This window comes from Gossypium hirsutum, chromosome A11 (genome assembly GCF_007990345.1).
Source record: "Gossypium hirsutum isolate 1008001.06 chromosome A11, Gossypium_hirsutum_v2.1, whole genome shotgun sequence".
Taxonomy (NCBI): Eukaryota; Viridiplantae; Streptophyta; class Magnoliopsida; order Malvales; family Malvaceae; genus Gossypium; species Gossypium hirsutum.
In genome coordinates, this window is record NC_053434.1 from 25,529,720 (window position 1) to 25,541,054 (window position 11,335).

Genomic DNA, 11,335 nt, shown 5'->3' on the forward strand with positions numbered 1-11,335 from the left:
TAAAGAATGGCGGGTTGGGCAAGTCGACAGCAGAATGGAAGGAAGAAATTAGCAATATCAAGGGAGGAATGGAGTTTTGGAAGGGAAAAGCAAAGAAAGAGGAGGAAAAGGCTGCGCGCGCTGTGATAGAGTTAAGAAGGAAGAACGCCGAGTATGAAATAGTGGCTGCAAAATTGGCAAATAGTCAGTCTGAACATCAAGAATTAAAAAGGAAAACACGAGATCTAGAAAATATGCTGCAATCTCGTCAACAACAATTAGATAACCTCTTGAAGGCTCTAGAAGAAAAGAGTGAGCAGTACGATAGGGACATTCACGCGTATGAAGGAACTCTCAAAGAAAAAGAAATGCAACTTGACTTTTTGATCAACGAAATTCGTAAAGCGGCTATGCAAGTTGTTCAATTATCAGATGAAGCCGATGTTCTCAGTTGCCAATTCCCTCCGAGCCAAAGATCGAGCATATCGGAGTTCTTAGAGCAAGTGAAGAAACAAGGCAATGTGGCTAGGAAATTTGTGTAACTGTTGGAAAAATGAGAACTTTGTGTAATAGACTATGTTGATAAATGAAATGCCTAAATATGGGGCTATCTTGAAATCAACACCAATTTCTTGCATTTCATTCATAACTGACATTCATTTGACATTCATGCATTCATTTATGCATCAGTTCATTCTTTGCATATCCCATACTCGTTCGCTGAGGTTAAAACGTACAATTCGCAGTTGCCAGACTTCAAGACTGGAACCACGTCATCCGTATAAAACGCGCCGACAAGCTAGAGTAATGGAGAATGAATTCAATGAGAGAATTGAAAGGATGGAAAGGGCTCAAAAGGAATTACAAGAGCAACTGGCCAAATCGCAACAAGAGACGAGAGACCTAATGGTGAGATCTCGAGAGGAATCTCTCGAGCAAAGAGATCAGATGGCTAAAATGATGGAGATGATGACAACTTTGGTCAAAGGAAAAATGCAGAACCCCGATGTTATGGAACCTCGTTCAAGAATTCACCATGATCAGGATCCACTCTATCCCCCGGGATTCACTCCACCGCCCGCATATACAATACAAAGAGGGTATACTCAAGAGGAACCCACTGGCTTAGAACATCGACCTATGCCACCTGCTCCACCCACTAATTTGGGGCAAGGAATGTTAGCGTCGAACCCAGGAGCTAGTTCTGCTAATCCACTAGTTCCAGATCTGGATGACCCAGCAGAGGTAGCCAAGTTGAAATTGGGTAACCATGACGCAAAATATAGGAGTCTAGAGGAAAGACTCAAAGCAATAGAAGGCACTGAAGTCTTCTCCGCACTAGGTGCCAAGGAACTCAGTTTGGTACCTGATCTAATTTTGCCTCCGAAGTTCAAAGTGCCTAATTTTGAGAAGTATGATGGGACAAGGTGCCCGAAAGCACATCTCATTATGTTCTGTCGGAAAATGACTGGTTATGTGAACGAGGATAAACTACTCATACATTGCTTTCAAGATAGTCTAACAGGGTCAGCTCTTCGGTGGTACAATCAACTTAGTAGAGAAAAGATTCGATCCTGGAATGACTTGGCGTCAGCATTTTGCGAACAGTACAAGCATGTATCGGATATGGTGCCAGACCGTATGACCTTGCAAATGATGGAGAAAAAGCCATCAGAGACCTTTAGACAGTATGCGCAGAGATGGAGAGACGTCTCAGCTCAAGTGGAACCCCCACTAACAAAAACGGAGATAACCGTTCTCTTTATCAATACTTTAAAGGCACCGTTTTATGACAAATTAGTGGGAAGTGCCACGAAAGATTTCGCGGATATTGTAATATCTGGTGAACTCATAGAGAATGCCGTCAAGAGCGGTAGAATGGAAGGATCAGAAGGCTCAAGAAAAGCAGCACCCTTAAGGAAGAAAGAGCCAGAAGCCCACATGGTGGGAACTGGGAGTCGTTACATTCCCAATTCGTATCCTAACCAACCCCGACCTCGAAATTATCCACCCCCGAATTCCTATTATCCCCCTCAAACCCCTTACTACCAAGCACCACATCCGTCCTACCCCGTATACGCCACGAACAACCAAAGACCCGTCACAACTTTCCCACAAAACACGGTACCCGCCCAAAGCCAATCAAGGCATATTCCCGAAAGACCGCAATTTACCCCCATCCCTGTGTCGTATGGGGAATTGTACCCAAAACTTTTAGAAAAACAGCTAATTTCTCCCCATTACATGGCACCCCTTAAACCTCCATACCCAAAGTGGTACAATCCAAACGCTAGTTGTGCATACCATGCAGGGAACCCAGGGCACTCTACTGAGAACTGTCTCGCTTTCAAAAGGAGAGTTCAAGGACTCATTGACGCGGGTATCCTACGATTCGATAGTGCTAGTAACGCCACTTGGAACCCGTTCCCTAACCATACCGAAGGGAATGTGAGCACAGTGGGGAAAGAGGATGAATGGAAGGTCAGAAGATGTGTATCAGAAATAAGGACGCCTCTACAGAAAATCTGGGAGGTATTGGTTAAGAAAGGATTACTCTGTCACTCTGATAGAATTTTTGGAGAAGAAGGTCAAAGTTTTTGCAATTTTCATGGGATTGTTGGACATGACATTCAGTCATGTGAGGACTTTAAAAGGTTACTTCAAGACCGGATGGATAGTAAGGAGATCAAGGTCCTTAACAAGAGTGAAGATGCCAACGAAAGAGAAGTATGCGTCTCTGATAGCCAATCATCAGGGCCCCCTTATAGTGCTGATCGACCGTTGGTAATTTATTACGACGCGATGAGAGAGCCATTGAAACCACAGATGGTAATTAAAGTACCATCTCCTTTCCCGTATAAGGACAACAAAACAGTACCGTGGAAATATGATGTTAATATCGTTACACCGGAAGTTGAAAAGTCCAAAGCCATAACTGAAGATGTTGGGGAGGTAGGTCATTTTACTCGAAGTGGACGATGCTATTCTAAAGAAGTTGAACCGGTAAAGAAAAGTAGCGACTCGAAGCAAAAAGGGAAAGCAGTGATGTACGAGGTCGAAGTCGAGCAAGAAATTCCACCCGTGCAAGAAACTACAAAGCCTGTGAATGAGGAAGAAACTCAAGAATTCTTGAAATTTATTAAGCACAGCGAATATAGTGTGGTGGAACAATTGAGCAAGCAGCCAGCACGAATCTCAGTTCTATCTCTACTATTAAATTCAGAGCCACACCGGAACGCTTTATTGAAGGTGTTAAATCAAGCTTACGTGGCCAACAACACATCTGTCGAAAAGCTTGATAGGTGGGTAAATAATCTGAATGCGGACAACTTCATCTCTTTTAGTGATGATGAGATATCGCCAAATGGTAGAGGCTCGGTGAAAGCGCTGCATATCACGACCCGCCGCAAGGGCTACATAATACCGAACGTACTCATCGATAATGGGTCAGCGATAAATGTTATGCCATTGGCTACACTTTCCAGAATACCGATGATTTGTCCTACTTAAAGCCCTGTCATTCCATGGTAAGGGCATTCGACGGGACGAAGCGCGAAGTCATGGGAAAGATCGAAATCCCTTTGGAAGTGGGCCCCTACATCTATGAGGTCGAATTCCAAGTCATGGACATTACACCCTCTTATAACTGCCTTTTGGGAAGACCTTGGATTCATTCTGCTGGAGTAGTCCCATCATCCCTCCATCAAAAGGTGAAATTCATCATGGATGGCTGTTTGGTCAGAGTCGAGGGCGAAGAAGACATCGTCGCATCTATCTCTGCTGATGCGCCATACCTGGAAGTAAGCAAGGACGCAGTGGAATGTTCCTTTCGATCCCTTGAATTCATCAATGCCACTTTCGTCGCTGAGGGAAATAGAATTCCGACGCCAAAACTGTCGAGAAATACCAGAATGGGTGTCAAGTTGACCGTAGGAAGGGGAGCTCGTGCGAGAAGAGGTTTAGGGAGACATCTGCAAGGAATAGTGAGGGCTTTAAAGCCAGTGCACCACAAGGCCCGATACGATTTGGGGTTCCAGCCTGACATGCGCCAAAGAAGAAGACAGTGGAAGAAGGATCAAGAGAGAAGAATTGCAAGAACTTTGGGCCGAGAACCAGAATGGGAACCAATAGAGTACCCTCCTTTGTCAAAAACATTTACATCTGCGGGAATGATGTACCCTGGACAAGATGATCCACGAAACATGCTGGGATTAATTGAAAGGATTTTCAGAATGTCAGTATAAATGTCATTGACAAAGAAGCGGTGCAAGTAAAGATGTCTCGAGGATACGCCCTTGCCCTCCTGGTTTCATGTTGAACAATTGGATTGCTGAGGAGCTTCTTGTAGTTTATAAGCCTTCAGAGTAATGCTAAACATCAACCTTCTATTGTGTCCTTAGATATAATAGAATTCTTTTGTAAGAGTTTGCATTCGCTCTTTATCGTTTAAATGAATATCAATGAAGATGCATTTTGTCACGATTTTTTGCATTATCACTAATTTCATAATCATGTTCCCATCCTTACATTTGCCTCATTACCATGACATAACATTTGTTTATTGTTTCCAATACTTGGATGTCCCCCTATAGCTTCCTTTTCCATTCAACTTTCAGGTGCTCAGATATTGACGACATGAATAAGCCCGTTACGAATCTTGAAATTGATTTTGAGAAGGCTGTTTGCTTAGGAGAATTTGAAGCCGAAGAAAATGCTGAAGATTATGTCTCGTCTCCTGAATTGTTAAGGATGGTGGAACAAGAGGATAAACAGGTTCTGCCTCATGAAGAATCTGTGGAAACAATAAATTTGGACACTGAAGAGAGGAAACAAGAAGTGAAGATTGGGACTTCTATTTCAGAAAGTACCAGGCATAGTTTGATCACTTTACTCCGCGAATACAAAAATGTTTTCGCGTGGTCATACCAGGACATGCCAGGGCTAGATGAAGATTTAGTGGTCCATAAGCTCCCATTAAAGCCAGAATGCAAGCCCATCCAGCAAAAATTAAGACGGATGAGGCCCGAAATGCTGTTGAAAATAAAAGAGGAAGTCAAGAAGCAATTTGACGCTGGCTTCCTACAAGCCTCCAAATATTCAGAATGGGTGGCTAACATAGTCCCGGTACCAAAGAAAGATGGAAAAGTACGAATGTGCGTGGATTACCGTGACCTGAATCGAGCAAGCCCAAAAGATAATTTTCCCTTGCCACATATTGACACGTTGGTGGACAACACAGCAAAACATTCATTGTTTTCTTTCATGGATGGATTCTCGGGGTATAATCAGATCAAGATGGCCCTTGAGGATATGGAGAAAACTACCTTCATAACAATGTGGGGAACGTTCTGCTACAAGGTGATGCCATTCGGGTTAAAGAATGCTGGGCAACATATCAGAGGGCTATGGTGACATTATTCCATGACATGATGCATAAGGAAATAGAGGTCTACGTCGATGATATGATTGCTAAATCTCGAGGAGAAGAAGAGCATGTAATGAACCTCAAGAAGTTGTTCGAAAGGCTGAGAAAGTTTCAGCTAAAGCTTAATCCCGCCAAATGTACATTCGGGCTACCTCGGGAAAGTTGCTAGGCTTCATTGTCAGTGAAAGAGGTATCGAAGTTGATCCAGATAAATAAAAGCCATCCAAGAATTACCACCTCCGCGCACGGAAAAGGACGTTAGAGGATTTTTAGGGAGATTAAATTACATCGCCCGATTTATCGCTCAACTTACCAACCAATGCGACCCAATTTTTCGACTCCTTCGAAAACATAACCCGGGAGAATGGAACGAGGAGTGCCAAGTGGCCTTCGATAAGATAAAACGGTATCTGTCTAATCCTCCTGTGCTAGTACCACCGACCCCTGGAAAACCCTTAATTTTGTACCTGGCCGTGTTTGAAAACTCAATGGGTTGCGTACTGGGGCAACATGATGAGTCAGGGAGAAAAGAAAAGGCGATCTACTACCTCAGCAAAAAGTTCACTGAATATGAGGCAAAATATTCGTCCATTGAAAAATATTGTTGCGCTCTGGTTTGGGTAGCTCGGAGACTCAGACAATATATGTTGTATCACACGACATGGCTAATTTCAAAGCTGGACCCAATAAAATACATGATGGAATCGCCGGCACTGTCAGGAAGAATGGCACGATGGCAGATCCTCCTTTCGGAATATGACGTTGTCTATGTAAGTCAGAAGTCAATAAAAGGGAGCGCAATAGCTGACTTCTTAGCAACTCGAACGACAGAGGAATATGAGCCTTTAAGATTCGATTTCCAGACGAAGACTTAATGTGCATCACAGAAATAGAATCCGAGTCATCAAAAGAGAAGTCATGGAAGATGTGCTTTGATGGTGCGTCAAATGCTTTAGGGCATGGAATTGGAGCAATCCTGGTATCACCAGACGGGAATCATTATCCGTTCACTGCAAGACTGAACTTCTTCTGTACCAATAATATCGCAGAATATGAGGCCTGTATCATGGGGCTTCGTGCAGCTATCGAACGAAACATCGAGATCTTGGAGGTGTACGGGGACTCAGCCCTAGTGATTTCCCAAATCCGTGGAGAATGGGAAGTGAGGGACTCAAAATTGATTAAGTACAGCGATTTAGTGGCTGGATTGATCAAGGAATTCAAAGAAATAACTTTTCATTACTTCCCACGAGAAGAGAACCAACTGGCTGATGCCCTAGCCACTTTGGCTTCAATGTTCAAAGCAAGTAGAGAAGCAGAAATGATGCCCCTCAAAATGAGCATATACGAGGTCCCTGCACACTGTTGTAGCATTGAGAAAGAAGTAGACGGACGACCTTGGTTCCATGATATCTTAGAATATATCAAGAATCAAAGGTATCCCGAACAAGCGAATGAGAACGATAAAAGAACAATTAGAAGAATGGCAGCGGGATTTGTTCTTGATGGGGATATCCTGTATAAAAGAGGAAAGGATCAGATGCTTTTGAGATGTGTGGATGATGTTGAAGCCAGAAAAATACTTGAAGAGGTCCATGAGGGAATTTGCGGAACGCATGCCAATGGTTTCAATATGGCCAGAAAGATCATGAGACTCGGTTATTATTGGCTGACAATGGAAAGTGACTGCATCAATTTTGCCAGAAAATGCCACAAATGTCAAATCTACGGCGATAAAATTCATGTAGCCCCTTCACCCCTTCATGTCATGACTTCTCCGTGGCCTTTTTCTATGTGGGGCATGGATGTCATAGGGCCAATTTCTCCAAAAGCTTTAAATGGACATCGATTTATTTTTGTGGTTATCGATTACTTCACAAAATGGATTGAAGCCGCTTCGTTTGCCAACGTGACGAAGACTGCAGTGTGCAAGTTTTTGAAAAAGGAAATCATTTGCCGATATGGTTTGCCTGAAAGAATCATCTCAGATAATGCCACGAATCTGAACAATAAGATGATGAAAGAAGTGTGCGAGTAGTTCCAAATAAAGCATCATAATTCCTCACCCTATCGCCCAAAGATGAACGGGGCTGTTGAAGCAGCTAACAAGAGCATTAAGAGGATCATTGGGAAAATGACTGAGACATATAAAGATTGGCACGAGAAACTTCCATTTGCTTTGTTTGCATATCGTACATCTGTGCGAACATCTACGGGAGCAACTCCTTTCTCTCTAGTCTATGGAATGGAAGCTGTGCTACCTATCGAGGTTGAGATCCCCTCTCTGCGAGTATTGATGGAATCCAAGTTAGAAGAAGCAGAATGGTTTCGAGCTCGATATGATCAGTTGAACCTCATTGAAGAAAAACGTCTAAGGGCAATTTGTCATGGGCAAATGTACCAAAAGAGAATGATCGCAGCCCATGACAAGAAGGTACGACCAAGAGAGTTCCATGAAGGAGAACTCGTTCTGAGAAAGATTCTCCCAATACAAAAAGACCTGCGAGGAAAATGGGCACCAAATTGGGAAGGACCATACGTTGTAAAAAAGGCATTCTCGGGAGGAGCTTTAATCCTTACCGAGATGGACGGAAAGGAGTTACCGAATCCGGTGAATTCAGATGCGGTGAAGAAATATTATGCTTAAGATGAAAACCCGAAAATGACATCTAAAAAAAAAAAAAGGGATCAGGGCGAAAACCCGAAAAGGGCGTCTTGATTAGTACAAAAAGATTAGAATGAAAACCCGAGAGGGCGTCCTAATGAAACAAACCTGGCGGTCGAACGATAGGTCAAGTAGTGAGACTACAGTATTTGAAGCATTTCTGAAAGCTCGAAATTTTCTACGCAAGAAGCCATGCTCGAAAAGATTATTGATTGAGGAACGTGGAAGAGTTCATGTGTTGAATATTTAGAGCATTTGTATCCGTTGAATACGACCTTTTCTTTCTTTTTTACATTTTTACTCTCATTGGTTAACTTTCTTTGTTTGCCACACTTGAAATAAAGGAATATGAGATATCCTTTGTGTCCCTACCTGACCATTTTCATGCATCTCATTATGTGTTTATTTAATGATAAATAGTGAAATGACATACTCTAAACAAAAGAAATGTCAAGCATTACCCGGATAAGAATTTGATAAGTGCAAGATCTTCAAAGTAAGAACAAAGTTTAACCAAGGGCAAAAAGGGTGATATCTGAGAAACGTCGATTACTCGTAAAGCTCGAAGACAGGTATGAGGCCTGAAGAGAAGGTCGAGAATCAAAGCAATGAACGCAGATCCTCAACAATCATGGCGAAAATGACATACGACCAATATGCTTAAGGAACACTGCATAATCATGTAGGCATAAAGGCATTTAAGACAAACATGTGCATATCATGATGACATCATGCATGGCATATACAGGTAATCCAGAAAAGCAAGAAATCTTGAATGAGAGTCGCACTGAATCAAAGGAAAAGATACCCGAGTTCTACCAAAGGACTGGTTTTGGTATTTTGACGTTTTTAATTCATGCTTTCCAAGGAAAATTGACTCATATTGCGAGAGGTGAGTCAAGCCTCAGGTCACGCTGAGGTATTTTAATTCATGTTTTCAAAAACTTAACTCATATTGTGAGACATGAGTTGAGCCTCAGGTCACACGCTGAGGTATTTTTAGTTTATGTTTCAAAAATTGACTCATATTGCGAGAGACGAGTCAAGCCTTAGGTCACGCTGAGGTATTTTAATTCCTTTTGTTTCAAAAATCAGCTCATATTGCGAGGGGTGAGTTGAGCCTCGGGGCACGCCGAGGTATTTTTAGTTTATGTTTTAAATTGACTCATATTGCGAGAAGTGAGTTAAGCCTTTTAATTTTTGTTTTTCAAAAATCAACTCATATTGCGAGAGGTGAGTTGAGCCTCATGGACACACTGAGGTAATTTCCATTTCTGTTTTTCAAAAATCAACTCATATTGCGAAGGTTGAGCTCGGACCGAGTATTTCATTTATTTCAAAAAATCAACTCATATTGCGATGATTGAGTTGGCTCATGTTTGAGTCACTTTCAATTTCTGTTTTATGTCTGTTTTCTAAATCAACTCATATTGCGAGAGGTGAGTTGAGCCTCGGGGCACGCTGAGGTATTTTCAATTACTGTTTAGCAAAAAACCAACTCATACTACGAGAGGTGAGTTGAGCCTCAGGACATGCTGAGGTATTTTCCATTTCTGTTTTTCAATTTATGTTTTCAAAAATCAATTCATATTGCTAGAGCTGAATGGAGCCTCAGGTCATACGCCGAGGTATTTTCAATAGATGTTTTTTCCAATTTCTGCTTCTCAAAAAATTTAATTCATATTGTGAGAAATGAGTTGAGCCTCAGGACACACGCCGAGGTATTTTCAATTTTTGTGTTTTAATTTCAACTCATATTGCGAGAGGTGAGTTGAGCCTTAGGTCACACCGAGGTATTTTCCATTTCTGCTTTTGAAAGAATCAACTCATATTGCGAGAAATGAGTTGAGCCTCAAGACACATTGAGGTAATTTCAATTTCTGTTTTCAACAATTCAACTCATATTGCGAGAAATGAGTTGAGCCTCAAGACACATTGAGGTAATTTCAATTTCTGTTTTCAAAAATTCAACTCATATTGTAAGAAATGAGTTGAGCCTCAAGACACGTTGAGGTATTTTCAATTTCTGCTTTTCAAAATTCAACTCATATTGCGAGAAATGAGTTGAGCCTCAGGACACGCTGAGGTAATTTCAATTTCTGTTGTCAAAACAATCAACTCATATTGCGAAAAGTGAGTTGAGCCTCAGTTCACATGTTGAGGTATCTTTAGTTTTTGTTTTTAAAGAGTCAATTCATATTGCAAGAAATGAGTTGGGCTCAAGATCACATGCCAAGTAAGAATAAAGAATTGAAGTTGATGAAAGACACCAGACTTGGTCTCCCTGAAGCTATAGTGGAACCGGTCAAAAATTACAAGTCTTGTCTCCCTGAGGTCGCAGTGGAATTGATCGAGGATATCAAGTCTTGTCTCGCTAGAGTTACAAAAGAGAAGATCACGAATCTCATCTCACTGAAGTGATGAAAGAGCAGATTGAAGCTGCAGATCTTATCTTTATGAAGCTACATGGAAGCAGATCAAAGCCACAAATCACATATCTTTGAAGTTACATTGGAATAGATCGAAGCTACAAGGCATATGTCAGAGGATGTAGTGGATTGAATCTAAAGCTACAAGATGCAGTGGACTGGAAGAAGATTATTTGAACTAGAAGAGCACCAATGAAGTCAAGACCCAGCAAAACCAGGCAAAATTGGCCTTTCATTATGTCTTTGCTCCATTCCCGTTACACGACAATGAGCAAAGAGGGGCAGCTGTACAGGCCAATTTTGGGCCACCCCCAAAACCCAACAACTAAACCCAAAACCCAACTAACCTAGCCCAATACCCTAAACTAACCTGCCCTAATCCAAAAACCCCTAACCCAATAAGCCCATTAAACAAAACAAGCCCAAACCAATACCAAATCCCTAGCCCAAGACCAGCATTCAGAAACCCTAATCCCACTAACCCTAGAGCCGCATGCCTCGCGTGGCCTCCTCGTCTGCCACGCCCAGCTCTCCATGCCACCATGTCGGCCACCTGCTCCTCTGTACCATCATGCCTCTGCCACCGCCGTTTGCCCATTCCCTGCAAGACCAGAAAGAAGATGGACAACAATATTAAATAAATTTTATAAAGGCTATAAAAGCCCGAAGGAAAACAGATGTGAAAAAAAATTTTGAAGTAAAAGAGAGAGAAATAATTTCAATACACAAGCAGTGATAAAATAATAGGGGAACTACAAAATCGAAAATCGAAATCAAAAAAAGAAGGTGACTTTAAATTTTTTCGGCTTCATATTTTTCTATTTTCTTTTCTTTGCC

The 11,335-nt window shown here is 41.9% G+C and overlaps 1 pseudogene; it reads left to right on the forward strand.

Moving 5' to 3' along the window:
* Positions 1-1,362: 1,362 nt before the first annotated feature.
* On the forward strand, positions 1,363-8,051 carry LOC121209988 (uncharacterized; annotated as a pseudogene).
* The last annotated feature ends 3,284 nt before the right edge of the window (positions 8,052-11,335 follow it).